Source organism: Diaphorina citri, unplaced genomic scaffold (genome assembly GCF_000475195.1).
Source record: "Diaphorina citri unplaced genomic scaffold, Diaci psyllid genome assembly version 1.1 scaffold1399, whole genome shotgun sequence".
In the NCBI taxonomy this organism is placed as follows: Eukaryota; Metazoa; Arthropoda; class Insecta; order Hemiptera; family Psyllidae; genus Diaphorina; species Diaphorina citri.
In genome coordinates this window covers 50,610-66,474 of record NW_007378825.1, presented here as the reverse complement: position 1 = coordinate 66,474, position 15,865 = coordinate 50,610, and the positions used below count along the sequence as shown (strand labels likewise).

The following is a 15,865-nucleotide window of genomic DNA, read 5'->3' as shown; positions in this document are numbered from 1 at the left end:
AAGCCAGACTTTTCTGAAAGAAAAAAGAACAAAGTTTCGCCTTAATAGCATCATAAACATGAGCAATGGTATGCAAATCATTTCATTTCTAGATGCTTGAAGCATTTCTATTATCTGCACAATACATGGTGATTGAATGAACACAAACCCGTAATCCGTATGCCCACAGCTTTCTCTCATGGGCGCGATGATGGACAAGAGGTAAACCAAATCTATTTTCTCATCGGTGAACAGCACTTCAAAATGGCACTTAAGTGCCTATGTCTAGAAGTGCGTCTTTATCATAACAATAGAAGCACCTATGGCATTATCATATATTTTCATAGAAATAACTTTTGTAAATTACATTCAAAACACTCTGAGAACGCCCACACTTGGGTTTTGATAAGTTCTTGACATTCAATCATAATAACGTCTACTTCATGTGGCGTTCGGGGATCTTGTGGGGAATTATCATACTCTCGTGATTAAAGTGAACTCACACACGTTACTCCTCCGCAAGTTCGACCATGCGTGACAGCTCTGGACATGAAGATGAATGATGGTTTCTTGATTACAATGAGTTTATGAGGGCTATCCTGAGGACTTCCTCTTTTTTTTTTTAAGTTCATAAAAATAATCTTTCGTGTTGACCTGATGTCAGCGATTTATCAACGATTTTGAAAATCGTAAAGTTTGCGCTGACATGTCGATGGCGCTGCTGTGATGATATTTATTCTAGGAATGTAGACAAAATAATTCAGAAGTTCTATCCCCAGGGACGTGTTATAGGATCGTGTCTTCTGTCCATATTCTGCTCACCAGTACGTTCGATGCCAGTCCTGCCTCTCGCCATTATGAGCACGCTCAATTGATCCAATATTGAGTACGCAACAATCTCCAATTTTTATGCACAGCAGAACCAGAGTTCCTAGACACTGTATTTGGAATCAAAGATTAATTCCGATTGTTTTGCTTCATTTAGCATTTATCCAGAGTGCGCGGCGAGATACTTTCAAATACCTCAGCATCCAATGCATCTTGTGCGATATTCAGAGGATGTGGGAACAGGGCACTTGACTGGCGGTGGCTATCCATAGAACGGACAACATGAGAATATTACAAGATGAAACAGGGTTGTAACAAAATGTGGAAATTTCTACGAAAGGAGACAAAATTTGTTCCAAAGAATCCAAAGTGATACACAATTTGTTCGAAAGTAATACGCATTTGCACGAAACTGGCGACATTAGTAGAAAAGGAAAGATTGTACAAGCAATTTTAGGGCTGTTTGCCCTTCCACCGAGTGGGGTTTTTGTGTACTCTGATCTGTGATTCTTATCAGAAGCTAAAATGAAAGTTATCTGATGGTGATTATGGCTTTCCCAACAAGGCTCTGCCTTGTGAAATTAATGATGACAGACATTGAAAGTTAATAATAGAAAATAAAAATTAGGTCTTGCAGATGGTCTTCAAAATATACGAGACAACCCAGTATGTACCTATCTGATGGTGATTATGGCTTTCCCAACAAGGCTCTGCCTTGTGAAATTAATGATGACAGACATTGAAAGTTAATAATAGAAAATGAGAATTAGGTCTTGCAGATGGTCTTCAAAATATACGAGACAACCCAGTACGTACATGATATGCTTGCACTGCTTGCAGTGTTTCAGCTGCATCAGCTATAAGAGGCAGATATGGGATATGCTGGGTGTGGAAATTCTGCTTTCTGCTATTATGGTGTCAGAGGAAATTGATCATATCAACTTCCACACAAGATAATACATCCGTGGCTGTATTGATGAGTGAACATGCCGGTATTAGGTAACTTCTTGGCTTTGTTGTTGTGCCGAAGCCAGAAAATTATATGCATGGAGAAATGTAAAGTATGTTTGTTGAAAGAGAAAAGAAAGCGAGAGTGGTGAACAATTGAACAAACAAGACAATGATTGATAAACCAGTATGACTCCGATTCCGGTCCGTCGGTTTTTCGGTCCGCCGAAAGGAATTGCTGGAGACACTAACTTATTAGCCTTCCAAAGCTTCCAATTATGCTTAAACGAGTAAAACCCATAATTTAGAAAAATTTCGCCCGAGGCACAGTCATTAGATTTTCATTTGTTCAATCCTCTCCTCTTCTATGATAAATCGTGTGTGTAACCACAGAAGTAGCAAGACTGTAATAGGTACCTGTGTACACTGTACATCAAGCATCTCCACATTTTCAAAGTAGCTCTCCACTTCTGGAAGAATCACAACTGTGGGAACACCAAACATTTCCTCGGTTAAAAAAGTGAAACGTTGGAAACATCTTTCTAGTAAAAAAGTGAGCATGCTTATTTATTTTTAGATCAAGATAGTATTCTATTCCTTAAATTGAAAGCAATTTATAAAAACTTGTAGAATAAACAGAAAATAAATTACAAACCTGGGTGGCACGGTATTTGCTCTTGTAAATACTACTTTTTATAAAAATATAAATAATGTTCGAAATCGACGCCCCTTAAGTGGGTCACGTGCTTCCCATTTCTGACGTCACCTCTATAACATCACACCCTGTATGTAACACATTAACATGCAACACATGTTGTATATGGTTGTGAATGAACAGAGAAAAGTTGTAGATAGGGTACTATTCCCGTATTGTATTAAGTTACAAGGGCTAATTTTATGAATGGTAACTAACCACACATAACATTAGAAGTCATTGAAGAGTTCGAGCACAAATCGATAGTACCCAACATTTCTCGGAAAATTGAATTAAAAGTTACAAAAAGAGAGAAAAAAAAATATAAAAAAAGTAAAAACTCATTTCAACCGAAATAAACCTCTTGAATAATACCTTACACATAACAAAAGTTGAATATTTTTTTTGAAAAGAAAAGAAAAAGAAAATGAAAATTTCTCTTCTTGAAAATTTCTCAGGTCCATAAGATAATTATCTTCTTGTAAGTTTTTGTTTTAGTATTAGCAATGTTTTGCGATTCAGCCAATCTGCCTCGAGCGTGAATAAAAGTCGTGACGAAAAAAAAAAAGGACTACAACTGTCTAATATCGGTCTGATTCAGTAGTGGATTAACGGAGAAATCTTATGGGTCTGACTATAGAGGTAATTCGTAGATTGATGCTTTGTTGAGTTCATATTTGTGGTTTTTACTGATGGATATCTATGAGCTTTACGTGGCCGTAAAGTTGTTCAAATTAAAGTTTTTTTTCTAGTGGATTAACGGAGAAATCTTGTGGGTCTGACTATAGAGGTAGTTCGTAGATTGAAGCTTTGTTGAGTTCATATTTGTGGTTTTTATTGATGGATATCTATGAGCTTTACGTGGCCGTAAAGTTGTTCAAATTAAAGTTTTTTTCTCTCTCTCTCTTTTCAATTAATACTTTACCTTTGAAATTTACTGGGCTCTACGAAAGTATATCTTTTGCGAGGTACTGTACAGTATAAAACAAAATTATTATTGATCCATGATGTACAGATTTTCTTTGATGTGTATAAATTGTAAAAGAGCTCTATAATGCATATGAAACACATATTGCACACACTTCGATAGAAATATATAAATAGTGCTTATTTTAGAGCTCAACAGGATTTAGTTCAATATTCCGCCAGCCTAGTTAGCTTGGTTGATAGCGCGTCTGTAAGCGCTAGGCCGCGGGTTCGATACCTGCCTGGGGCGGATTTTATCCTGACCGAATAATGTTTGTTCTCGGAACGGCTGGCTTTCTATCTTGTCTTCCTTCTCTCTTCGATTTCGGGACGATAATACATAAGCAGATGGATCTAACCCACGCCCTCCAGATTACCAGGCGAGCGTCTTGACCACTACACCTTCTTCTTAAGGTGCCGATCCGCTTCGGATGTTGGCGATCATCATGGATCTAACCCACGCCCTCCAGATTACCAGGCGAGCGTCTTGACCACTACACCTTCTTCTTAAGGTGCCGATCCGCTTCGGATGTTGACGATTTGGCGATGCGTACATTGCTGGTGGCGATCCGGAACAGTTCTGCTGAGCTCTTGTCAAACCGAGGTAAATAGTGGATGTGCCCTGTCCAAGTAACTTCACTCGTCCACTAGTTCAATCCTGATACATAGATTGCATTGTGTATATTCGGACTTGATGCCAGGTACAGTGCAAAGTGGCTTTTGCAGTCTCCTTTCACTTCTAGAGATCACAATCTTCACTTTCAATGATTCTCGAGGAAACCAAAAGGCTTTAGTAGAAAACATAATTATCAGCTTTCAGCATTATCAGCTAGGTGCTTGGTACATAAGTAGGTGCAAGTGGAGTTTCATATACTCACTTTCAATGATTCTCGAGGAAACCAAAAGGCTTTAGTAGAAAACATATCAGCTTTCAGCATTATCAGCTAGGTGCTTGGTACATATGTAGGTGCAAGTGGAGTTTCATTTTCAATGATTCTCGAGGAAACCAAAAGGCTTTAGTAGAAAACATATCAGCTTTCAGCATTATCAGCTAGGTGCTTGGTACATAAGTAGGTGCAATCTATCATCATCTTCTTTTCCAGGTTACCAACCTCAGTAGTGTAGACTGTAGTGGTTAGTTTAGTTTGCAGTCGGAGATTGCTACTTCGAATCCAATGTAAGTCATAAAATTCAGGACGCTGCATTAATAGAGGGCCGCTTAATTCATGCTTAACACAATTGGAAATCTCGGTTTTTTGGCGGCAGTTCGCAAAAAACAGGCGACAAGGAAAAGGAAATGTATTAATGTTCGCTCAAAGCTTTGTTCATTTAAATATCAGGATCTAATTCCATGATCAAATTTCAAGATGAAATTCAAATTCAAAGATAACACGCATGATAAAACACGAGTCCATTTTGGACAAAACAAAATTCTCTAAAGAAGCAAGATTAGGATTAGAGTTAGAGGATTACGTCTTTTCAATAAACCGCAGAGGTGAAAGGACAGCCAGGGAAGTCTTGCTATATCTGTATCGTTCTGCCCGAGATCACATGAAAAAATATAAAAAAAGTAAAAACTCATTTCAACCGAAATAAACCTCTTGAATAATACCTTACACATAACAAAAGTTGAATATTTTTTTGAAAAGAAAAGAAAAAGAAAATGAAATTTTCTCTTCTTGAAAATTTCTCAGGTCCATAAGATAATTATGTTGCCCCACATTCCAAGTGGAATCTGGATGGAGAATTGGAGACTTCAAGTGACTTTTGAGAAATACACTGTAAAGAGAAAATGGACTGATAAGGAGACAGTGCTATCTATGCTATCGATATCGATGTCAAGGTCACGTGTTACTTGTGTCCCGGATATTATTTCCATTCTCCCTATTTTTCAACGAGGAAAAAGACATTTCCATTTTCAACGAGAGAAAAAAGACATTTTGGTAGCTCATTTCAAGATTCAGATAAATAGTCGAGTAGGGAGTAGGTACTTACTTCATGTTCTTATCGACCACGGGACGGTTTTCCAAAGTGAAATGGAAGAAGTATAGAATTCGAAGGATTTTAAGGGGTTTGATAAAATACCAAGACTGGAAGACCATATTTCATTTATACAAACATATGTCCTTCGTCCTCATTCTCAATACAAACATAATATGTCTTTCGTCCTCATGGAACAGACGAAAAGAGACGCAATGTGCCTCTTCTGGGTGCTGAGTCGACAAAAGAGCAACAGCCGACCATTTGCGTTTGAAGGGGTAGGAATTTTCTCCCGGAATGCGACTCAAACTCAGAGATTCCTCCTCAGTGAGCAAGTATTTTAACACCCGCTCCTTTATTATCTGCATTGAATACTCTCTCCCGGAATGCGACTCAAACTCAGAGATTCCTCCTCAGTGAGCAAGTATTTTAACACCCGCTCCTTTATTATCTGCATTGAATACTCCATCGCTAGCACCCAGAATCCAGACCATTCACAATTCACATACCATTTTCTATCCACCTACCCATTTCTCCTGGGTCAGCCAGTGGTATACCATATACTTACCAAACATTAGCCACCATTACTATCGCCCATAACGTTAATAACATAGAAAATAATCGTGATTTAGTTTTAAATGCGAGAATATTGATGGTAATCAATATTCTATGAGATCATTATGCTGGGTTCATTTAAATAGAAAATAATCGTGATTTAGTTTTAAATGCGAGAATATTGATGGTAATCAATATTCTATGAGATCATTATGCTGGGTTCATTTAAAACATTGAAATACCTTTCGATGTTGAAGGTCCATTCCACACCGTGTTTTATTTATGGACGATTTTTATTTTCTTCTGGTGCTCAATTTTCAAATCAGAGTCCAAGTCGCAAGAGCTCAACAGGATTTAGTTCAATATTCCGCCAGCCTAGTTAGCTTGGTTGATAGCGCGTCTGTAAGCGCTAGGCCGCGGGTTCGATTCCTGCCTGGGGCGGATTTTATCCTGACCGAATAATGTTTGTTCTCGGAACGGCTGGCTTTCTCTTATCTTGTCTTCCTTCTCTCTTCGATTTCGGGACGATAATACCTAAGCATAAGCAGTTACAGTTCCCTCTTACAAACCTCTTCAAGAAAGACAAAAAAGGACTTCTTTTAGTTCAATATTGAAGTGGTAGTGAAAAGGACTGGCGATATTATTCTAATGCAAGTATCACTCTCGTGGTATCTGTTCAATCTGAGAGATAAACATCAAGAGGAACTAAACTATCACTAGCAATAGTGGCGCTGCACTAGCGCTGGTGCAACTACTAAAGTTGTAAAGTTGCTTTCTTTACAACTGTTATTTGCTTTACAAAGATAAAATTGCTTTCTTTACAACTACTAAAACTAAAGTTGTAAAGTTGCTTTCTTCCGAAGCTCATTTCTCCTCTTTTGGCGTGGTAGCGCCTGTACTAAACCATTGGAGATCTAAGATGGTGCGCCTTCTTGAAGAGGCGAAATCGTTCAGTTTCACGTTTCACAAAATTTTGACGTAAGCAACACTGTTATAGTTGGCGTGGTAGCGCCTGTACTAAACCATTGGAGATCTAAGATGGTGCGCCTTCTTGAAGAGGCGAAATCGTTCAGTTTCACGTTTCATAAAATTTTGACGTAAGCAACTGTTATAAAGGTTTTGCAATGTCCTGAAAAGTTTTTCTTCTGTAATGTTGCGTTGTGACTGTGAACACTTTTTGTGGGCCCAATGAGAATCACTGGACAAAATACTGATTCAAATGTTTTAAAACACAATGATTTCTGCAACGATACCGCAACTTGACTGTATTTTCCTTCATTTTCCTTCATTTCCCCAATTCGATTGTAGAGGACGCCATAAGCATTAACCCTACCCTTGACCAAACTTCATTTCTTGATATATTCCTTCTTCTAGAAATTCAAGTTTGATTGAACTGTTCTTCCTTCATTTTCCTTCATTTCCCCAATTCGATTGTAGAGGACGCCATAAGCATTAACCCTACCCTTGACCAAACTTCATTTCTTGATTTATTCCTCCTTCTAGCAATTAAAGTTTGATTGAACTGTTCAATAGAATTCACGTTTTTGGCCACCAACATCGCCACTGAGTTCGGCTCAGGATCGTGTCTGAAATTCAAACCGCAAAAGATTGAGCTCACGATAAAAGCGTACGCCATAAAGCAAAAGATTGTAAATACACATAGGAAGCAGAAAATAATGAGATCGATACTTCAGCATTGACGTGAGGCCAGCGTTCTGGGTCGATATTTCTCCAAGATCACAATGAAACTACCTACAGAGATAAGAATAAAGTAAAGGGACTTTCTAGTCCATCAGAGATGTATGTAGCCATTTCAGGTTCTATTCCAGTAATCCTAAAGAATACTCATGGTTCAATGAATTGCAGATCTTGCTTGGAAAAAGATCTAGCTGTGGGGATCCTCACTTTGTAGGACCCGAATTCCAGAAAGCAAATACCCTTTTGATGTTTAACTAGTTTGCCAAATTTTATCCAGGACAAAGCGTTCGCGTTCAGGAGTTATAGGAACACAAAGAATCTCTTATAAGAGGCCTTTACGGATAAAAATAAAATGCTGAAACCTACTGAACGAAACGGCAATTGCTAAACAAAGTGGCAATAAAAAAGTACGTTAATACATAAAAAAGCATCATAGATTCCACTCTACGGTAGAGCGAACAGCAAAGGCTTTCCATGGGAAATGCTGGAAATAGCCATAGTCTAGTTACAGACTGGTTATGGGAAATTCGAAATGGTATGTTACATATGTGACTACCTCGTTCATACTACTTAGGGAGGGAGGGAGGGAGAGAGAGATAACGGGACGGATGCCGGACGATTGAAATAGTGAATGGAGAAAGGCAGAGGATGAAACTTTACAGTTGCTGGTATTTATATTTAATTTAGATTGCGTGACTTTGAAAGGTAATATATCTCTTGGTAACCGCAGTCTGATAATACATCTTGCAACATCGCCCCACATTGGTAACTATTAAGATCTTGCATGATGACCATGCAACTGAATAGCCTTTCTTGCATTAGGTATTATATCTTGTGTGGTAAAACATACGTTTAGATCTAGTGTTAAAATTCACTTTGAAGTTTATCATATTAAATATTATACATACGAGTACAATGAAAATTTAAAACCTCAGTTGAACCTAACGGGGGAGAGGTTAAGGCCTGAGGTATTCTTTGCTAATCTCATTTTCTTCCATCGAATCTAATAATGGTACCTAACAAGTGAGGGTCCAACCTCCAGAAATGCTAAAACTCAAGGCAATGACAGTAGGTACCCATCTATACATCTAACATGTAATTAGAGGTTCAATGTTCCGTACTGAGGCATAACCATCTACTTCCAAGATGCCAAAAACGCCTTTCTCTTGAGAGCATCTTTAAGTGAAATGCTGCTCCTTGATCTTTTCTTCTTTGTAATTAATGCTTCAATTGCTCCATTGTTTTGTAGCAGTTCAACTCAGATAGTTCATTTGAGAACTTGGGAAATTTGAAAAGGGTGAAAGTGTGTTAACCATGGCAAAACCGTCCGATGTATTAAGAGAAGAGTGTGGGTTCAATCCCAGACGAGGTAGGGAATTTTATCCTCAAGAATTTGATAATTTGACCACATAAAATTAATCACCAAAAGAGTTGGATGGTAGAAAATGCCTCAAGCAATACCTTCTCCTACCGGTAATTAACATTGCCATTTTAGTAAAGCCTCGAGACATGAAAGTAATGCTTCTCAAAATGAATTGTTACCTATCGAAACAATCGCTTACAATATGATATACAATATTAAACTCACTTAAAGATTATTATTATTGATATTTACACTTTTGAAACTTTACAGTTGCTGGTATTTATATTTAATTTAGATTGCGTGACTTTGAAAGGTAATATATCTCTTGGTAACCGCAGTCTGATAATACATCTTGCAACATCGCCCCACATTGGTAACTATTAAGATCTTGCATGATGACCATGCAACTGAATAGCCTTTCTTGCATTAGGTATATCTTGTGTGGTAAAACATACGTTTAGATCTAGACTTCACACCTACATCCCATATGAATAATAGGATCAGTATCTCACCGACATTTCACAATATACTGCTTTATTTACATCAAAGGATGGGGGAAAGCAAAATGTATAGCACGAGACAACTATGTAGGTTGAGAAGACCACAGGCAGACACAGACAGACAAACCCACTCACTGATTGTCAATTGGCAGGGGCTTTACTCAGATGACAGTGTTCTGTTGTGGTTAGGGGGATGACAGTGTTCTGTTAGGGGTTAAATGCGTTGCAATAGAAAACCCCTTCTTCATTTCCAAACAGGAGATGGAAAGCCAGATTTGTACACGGTTTGTAACAATATTAACCTCTTGCGCACGCGTAGATGCTGAAAATCGTTCAACACAAACCCACTCACTGATTGTCAATTGGCAGGGGCTTTACTCAGATGACAGTGTTCTGTTGTGGTTAGGGGGATGACAGTGTTCTGTTTGTGGTTAAATGCGTTTCAATAGAAAACCCCTTCTTCATTTCCAAACAGGAGATGGAAAGCCAGTTTTGTCCACGGTTTGTAACAATATTAACTTCTTGCGCACGCGTAGATGCTGAAAAACGTTCAACTGCAGGTGAATTTGAAGTTAATAAACCTGTGGATGACCAGTTAGACATACATCGCATTTTCTCAGTACCTATATCACTACGAGGTCGACAAGTTATTTGACCTGGAGCGGAAATCGAACCGGTGCCTTCCAGGGATAAAACCAAGGTTTCAACCGTACTATCATCGTGGCTCCTATTACTATTGCATTATTGGGAGACATTTTCCTTAACGTGAACTGCTAAAGCCTTTATACATACCACGATTCTGAAAGTTTGAGAATTGTTTTAACGGCATTACCCAAGCCGAGAGTTGATGGTATGTCTTTTTCTAGCTGTGCTAATGATCGGGCATCGCATTGCTTCGAAATCTTAACGTTCGTGCGCCTCCCGGCAAGTTTTACATCGTTCAACTGCTGGTAAACTTGAAGTTAATAAACCTGTGGATGACCAGTTAGACATACGTCGCATTTTCTCAGTACCTATATCACTACGAGGTCGACAAGTTATTTGACCTGGAGCGGAAATCGAACCGGTGCCTTCCAGGCATAAATCGCATTTTCTCAGTACCTATATCACTACGAGGTCGACAAGTTATTTGACCTGGAGCGGAAATCGAACCGGTGCCTTCCAGGGATAAAACCAAGGTTTCAACCGTACTATCATCGTGGCTCCTATTACTATTGCATTATTGGGAGACATTTTCCTTAACGTGAACTGCTAAAGCCTTTATACTACTATTCTGAAAGTTTGAGAATTGTTTTAACGGCATTACCCAAGCCGAGAGTTGATGGTATGTCTTTCTCTAGCTGTGCTAATGATCGGGCATCGCATTGCTACGAAATCTTAACGTTCGTGCGCCTCCCGGCAAGTTTTACTTAAAGGACAAACTATCCTTGAGGGACTTTTAGTTTTTTTTTTTTAAATAACCATTTTTTTTTACTAATTAATCAGGGTGTTCATTTACTCTAATTGTAATACTCATGTGTTCCCCATGATATGTCAAAATATATGAGACCTTGGTTAGACTGCGGCGGTAAAGGGACTTTTCAGTCCTATCCCAGCAGGATAAACAAGGTATATTCTATTAGATAGTTAGGATGGTTAGGTTTGCTGAAACACTCCTTGTTTATGACTGGCTGCTGGCCTGATGAGTTCTAGCATGTGGTTGTCACTCGAGCAGAACCCATGATATTCGGATTGCCAGTCAGGACTGGCTGATGGCCTGATGAGTTCTAGCATGTGGTTGTCACTCGAGCAGAACCCATGATATTCGGATTGCCAGTCAACTAGTTCTGTCGGTTTCCGTTACAATGAGATGCCAAGGTTGTTTTCCCTTCCAAAATGCATAGGAAATTACTTCAAAAACTTACAAAATCCGACAACTTTCACCTTACAACTTCAGACATTTCCTTTTCAACGCCTCGATGGAGCTGTACCTACACTTCTCGAGTTCTGTTTGGGAAGATCATTACATAGATGAGAAGACGAGTTGTAGTTTGTAACGAGTTGTAAGTTATAGACGAGATAGGGGAAATTACTTCAAAAACTTACAAAATCCGACAACTTTCACCTTACAACTTCAGACATTTTCTTTTCAACGCCTCGATGGAGCTGTACACTTCTCGAGTTCTGTTTGGGAAGATCATTACATGGATGAGAAGACGAGTTGTAGTTTGTAACGAGTTGTAAGTTATAGACGAGATATAGTTTGTAATAAACCAAGAATGAAATACAACGTTGCCAAAATTCGCTAACCCTATTCTTTCATTTTGTATGTAATGAAAATAATTTGCAAAAATCAATTCAGTTAAAATGAATTGCCAAAAGTAGGTGCCATTGCCAAAATTGTCACTCTACCCATTCAAATTTGATAAGTAAAACGCCGTCATTGGCAACTTGGACTTTCCTAGTGCTGTAAACATAAATGGGAATTTTGAAAGTGATCTTTCCGAAGATGAGAAAATAGGTAGTTGAATTTTGCTCGTCATTTAGGTCTCTGCTCAAGTTTCAAAAATCAAGAGCTAATTCTGAAGGGACTAGGTACTTCAGTCAAATTTGATAAGTAAAACGCCGTCATTGGCAACTTGGACTTTCCTAGTGCTGTAAACATAAATGGGAATTTTGAAAGTGATCTTTCAGAAGATGAAGGTATTCCTTTCAAGATGAAACATTTTTAGAAAATATGCTAATTCCAAGGCAAACCCTGAAGAAAATGGTCACATCTGCTATGATCGGTCGAGTTAGTTATCAAATAAACAACAGTGGTGAACAATTGAACAAACAAGACAATGATTGATAAACCAGTATGACTCCGATTCCGGTCCGTCGGTTTTTCGGTCCGCCGAAAGACTAACTTATTAGACACTAACTTATTAGCCTTCCAATTATGCTTAAACGAGTAAAACCCATAATTTAGAAAAATTACGCCCGAGGCACAGTCATTAGATTAGACACTAACTTCCAAAGCTTCCAATTATGCTTAAACGAGTAAAACCCATAATTTAGAAAAATTTCGCCCGAGGCACAGTCATTAGATCTTCATTTGTTTAATCCTCTCCTCTTCTATGATAAATCGTGTGTGTAACCACAGAAGTAGCAAGACTGTAATAGGTACCTGTGTACACTGCTGTAGTGCTGTACAGTGTACATCAAGCATCTCCACATTTTCAAAGTAGCTCTCCACTTCTGGAAGAATCACAACCATAAAAATAATCTTTCGTGTTGACCTGATGTCAGCGATTTATCAACGATTTTGAAAATCGTAAAGTTTGCGCTGACATGTCGATGGCGCTGCTGTGATGATATTTATTCTAGGAATGTAGACCAAGCTTGATCGCGTTAAACTACATTCATACTAAATGAAAGTTACGTACCTTCATTAAACTATCATAGGGTAATGGATTACGCCTCGGACATTAACCTCGGTGAAGTTTGCCTGAATTGGTTATTCTTTCAGTGAAAAGTGTTAAACGCAAAAAAAATGTGAAAATAGAAACGACTTTTTTTTACAAACGAACTGATACAGACGGTGCCTCTATATATCACTCAGGGATGAAAAGGACTTGGATCAATGGATTACTCACACTTGGGCATAAAAGAAGGTAAGCACTAGATTGCTCGCATAAATGCATATCTTGGTAACCTAAGTACCTATGTACTTAGCATTCTGCCACAAACTCATCAGTCGTGGTTACTAGTTTCTCAATCTCATCCACTAATTGACAGTTATCTAACTAACCGTTCATTAAGATTCCGCATGAATTAACCGGGAATTTCATGGAAGCGTGGAATTTCCTAGATTCCAAGTTTTGGCATCTCCATAAAGTAGATGTGACACGAAAAATTTAATGATATTAAATTGCGGTGGAAGGGCGTCCTACTTAATATTTAGAAGGTAAGGGAAAGACAAAATATTGTTGTCGGGGTGAAGGAACTTTTTTTTTAAATCTTTAAAAATCGCCAAAAATCAAAACATTCATGTCCCTCTACGTTTGAAAAGCTCCAGAATAGCATAGTATGGTCGCCCATATTTGGCAGCCCTGATCCGCTAGAAAGTTGAAATGAAAATTTCTCTGGCGCCTCTCGTAAAATAACAATAGGTAAGTATAGAGCAGGAGACAAACAGAATGGTGGAAAATGTTTGTCTATCCATTTATTAGATAAGCTTCCTTTTCTTCTTTTTTTTTTTTCCTTTTTTCCCTCCTTTCAAGATTATTTGAATTTGACATCGCCTTGCCCTTGCAGGAAACTTGATATTGTTATTTGTCCTCTCCTCATGTCTTCAAAAGCAGCACTTTCAAAAGTACGGGGGTTCAAGGTTGAAATGTCGAGACTTTTTGTTGTGTATAGAGTTAATGTACAAGCTTCCAACCTGACCTTACTTGCTGGGATTTTATAGATGCTATCTTCAAACATCGATCATTTTTTTTTTATCATGTCTCCTGTAATGGATGTAGACAAGTCCAGTATTTTCTTTACAATGCTCTCTTTACAATACAATGTTGGAAAACCATTATGCCGTGTGATATTTGATATTCTTCTTGGCAGCTTTGAAAACTTCTTTTGTGCTGTTAGGTATAGTTTGTACTTGTTTTGTAGACTTGGTATTTTAAGCGACGCAACGTGACGTATGTACCCAAATAGTTAGTGTCACTTCATGTAGTTACTTACCTATTTTATAGGGGACTCCGGGGTGAGACGGTATAGGCAGTCCGCATACTCTTAAGGAGTTTTGGAAATTTGATAGCATAATACTTTTGTTTGGTTCACGTTTCCCCATGCACCACTGTATCTCATTTCTCATCAGATGAATTTATGTTTTCCTGTTCAACAAAAGAATAATGCCGAGATGAAATTAGTGTTGGAGTTAATTTCGCAGATAGTTCCAAGTACATACTTTAGCTCTGAAATTTTTTCAACACTTGAAAGACTATCTAGGTTTCCCTATCGTCTCATCTTCTCGTACAAGGATTCAAGTATCTCATTTCTCATCAGATGAATTTATGTTTTCCTGTTCAACAAAAGAATAATGCCGAGATGAAATTAGTGTTGGAGTTAATTTCGCGGATAGTTCCAAGTACATATTTAGCTCTGAAATTTTTTCAACACTTGAAAGACTATCTAGGTTTCCCTATCAAGTCTCATCTTCTCGTACAAGGATTCAGAATAGATTTATCGAAAAATATTTAACTATTGTTAAAATTCACTTTGAAGTTTATCATATTAAATATTATACATACGAGTACAATGAAAATTTAAAACCTCAGTTGAACCTAACGGGGAGGAGGTTAAGGCCTGAGGTATTCTTTGCTAATCTCATTTTCTTCCACCGAATCTAATAATGGTACCTAACAAGTGAGGCTCAGTTGAACCTAACGGGGAGGAGGTTAAGGCCTGAGGTATTCTTTGCTAATCTCATTTTCTTCCACCGAATCTAATAATGGTACCTACCTAACAAGTGAGGCTCCAACCTCCAGAAATGCTAAATCTCAAGGCAATGACAGTAGGTACCACCTAACAAGTGAGGCTCCAACCTCCAGAAATGCTAAATCTCAAGGCAATGACAGTAGGTACCCATCTAACATGTAATTAGAGGTTCAGTGTTCCGTACTGAGGCATAACCATCTACTTCCAAGATGCCAAAAACGCCTTTCTCTTGAGAGCATCTTTAAGTGAAATGCTGCTCCTTGATCTTTTCTTCTTTGTAATTAATGCTTCAATTGCTCCATTGTTTTGTAGCAGTTCAACTCAGATAGTTCATTTGAGAACTTGGGAAATTTGAAAAGGGTGAAAGTGTGTTAACCATGGCAAAACCGTCCGATGTATTAAGAGAAGAGTGTGGGTTCAATCCCAGACGAGGTAGGGAATTTTATCCTCAAGAATTTGATAATTTGACCACATAAAATTAATCACCAAAAGAGTTGGATGGTAGAAAATGCCTCAAGCAATACCTTCTCCTACCGGTAATTAACATTGCCATTTTAGTAAAGCCTCGAGACATGAAAGTAATGCTTCTCAAAGTTCAACTCAGATAGTTCATTTGAGAACTTGGGAAATTTGAAAAGGGTGAAAGTGTGTTAACCATGGCAAAACCGTCCGATGTATTAACAGAAGAGTGTGGCTTCAATCCCAGACGAGGTAGGGAATTTTATCCTCAAGGATTTGATAATTTGACCACATAAAATTAATCACCAAAAGAGTTGGATGGTAGAAAATGCCTCAAGCAATACCTTCTCCTACCGGTAATTAACTTTACCATTTTAGTAAAGCCTCGAGACATGAAAGTAATGCTTCTCAACATGAATTGTTACCTATCGAAAC

The 15,865-nt window shown here is 38.2% G+C and overlaps 1 long non-coding RNA gene across 1 annotated transcript in view; it reads right to left on the bottom strand.

Annotated features, from left to right (window-relative positions):
- The window catches only part of LOC113470110, a 42,179-nt gene that overhangs the window by 1,086 nt on the left and 25,228 nt on the right, over nucleotides 1–15,865 (bottom strand). Inside the window, exon 3 of the long non-coding RNA XR_003393289.1 lies at nucleotides 14,216–14,367. This is a non-coding gene — a long non-coding RNA (uncharacterized LOC113470110). The remainder of the gene's footprint in view (nucleotides 1–14,215; nucleotides 14,368–15,865) is intronic.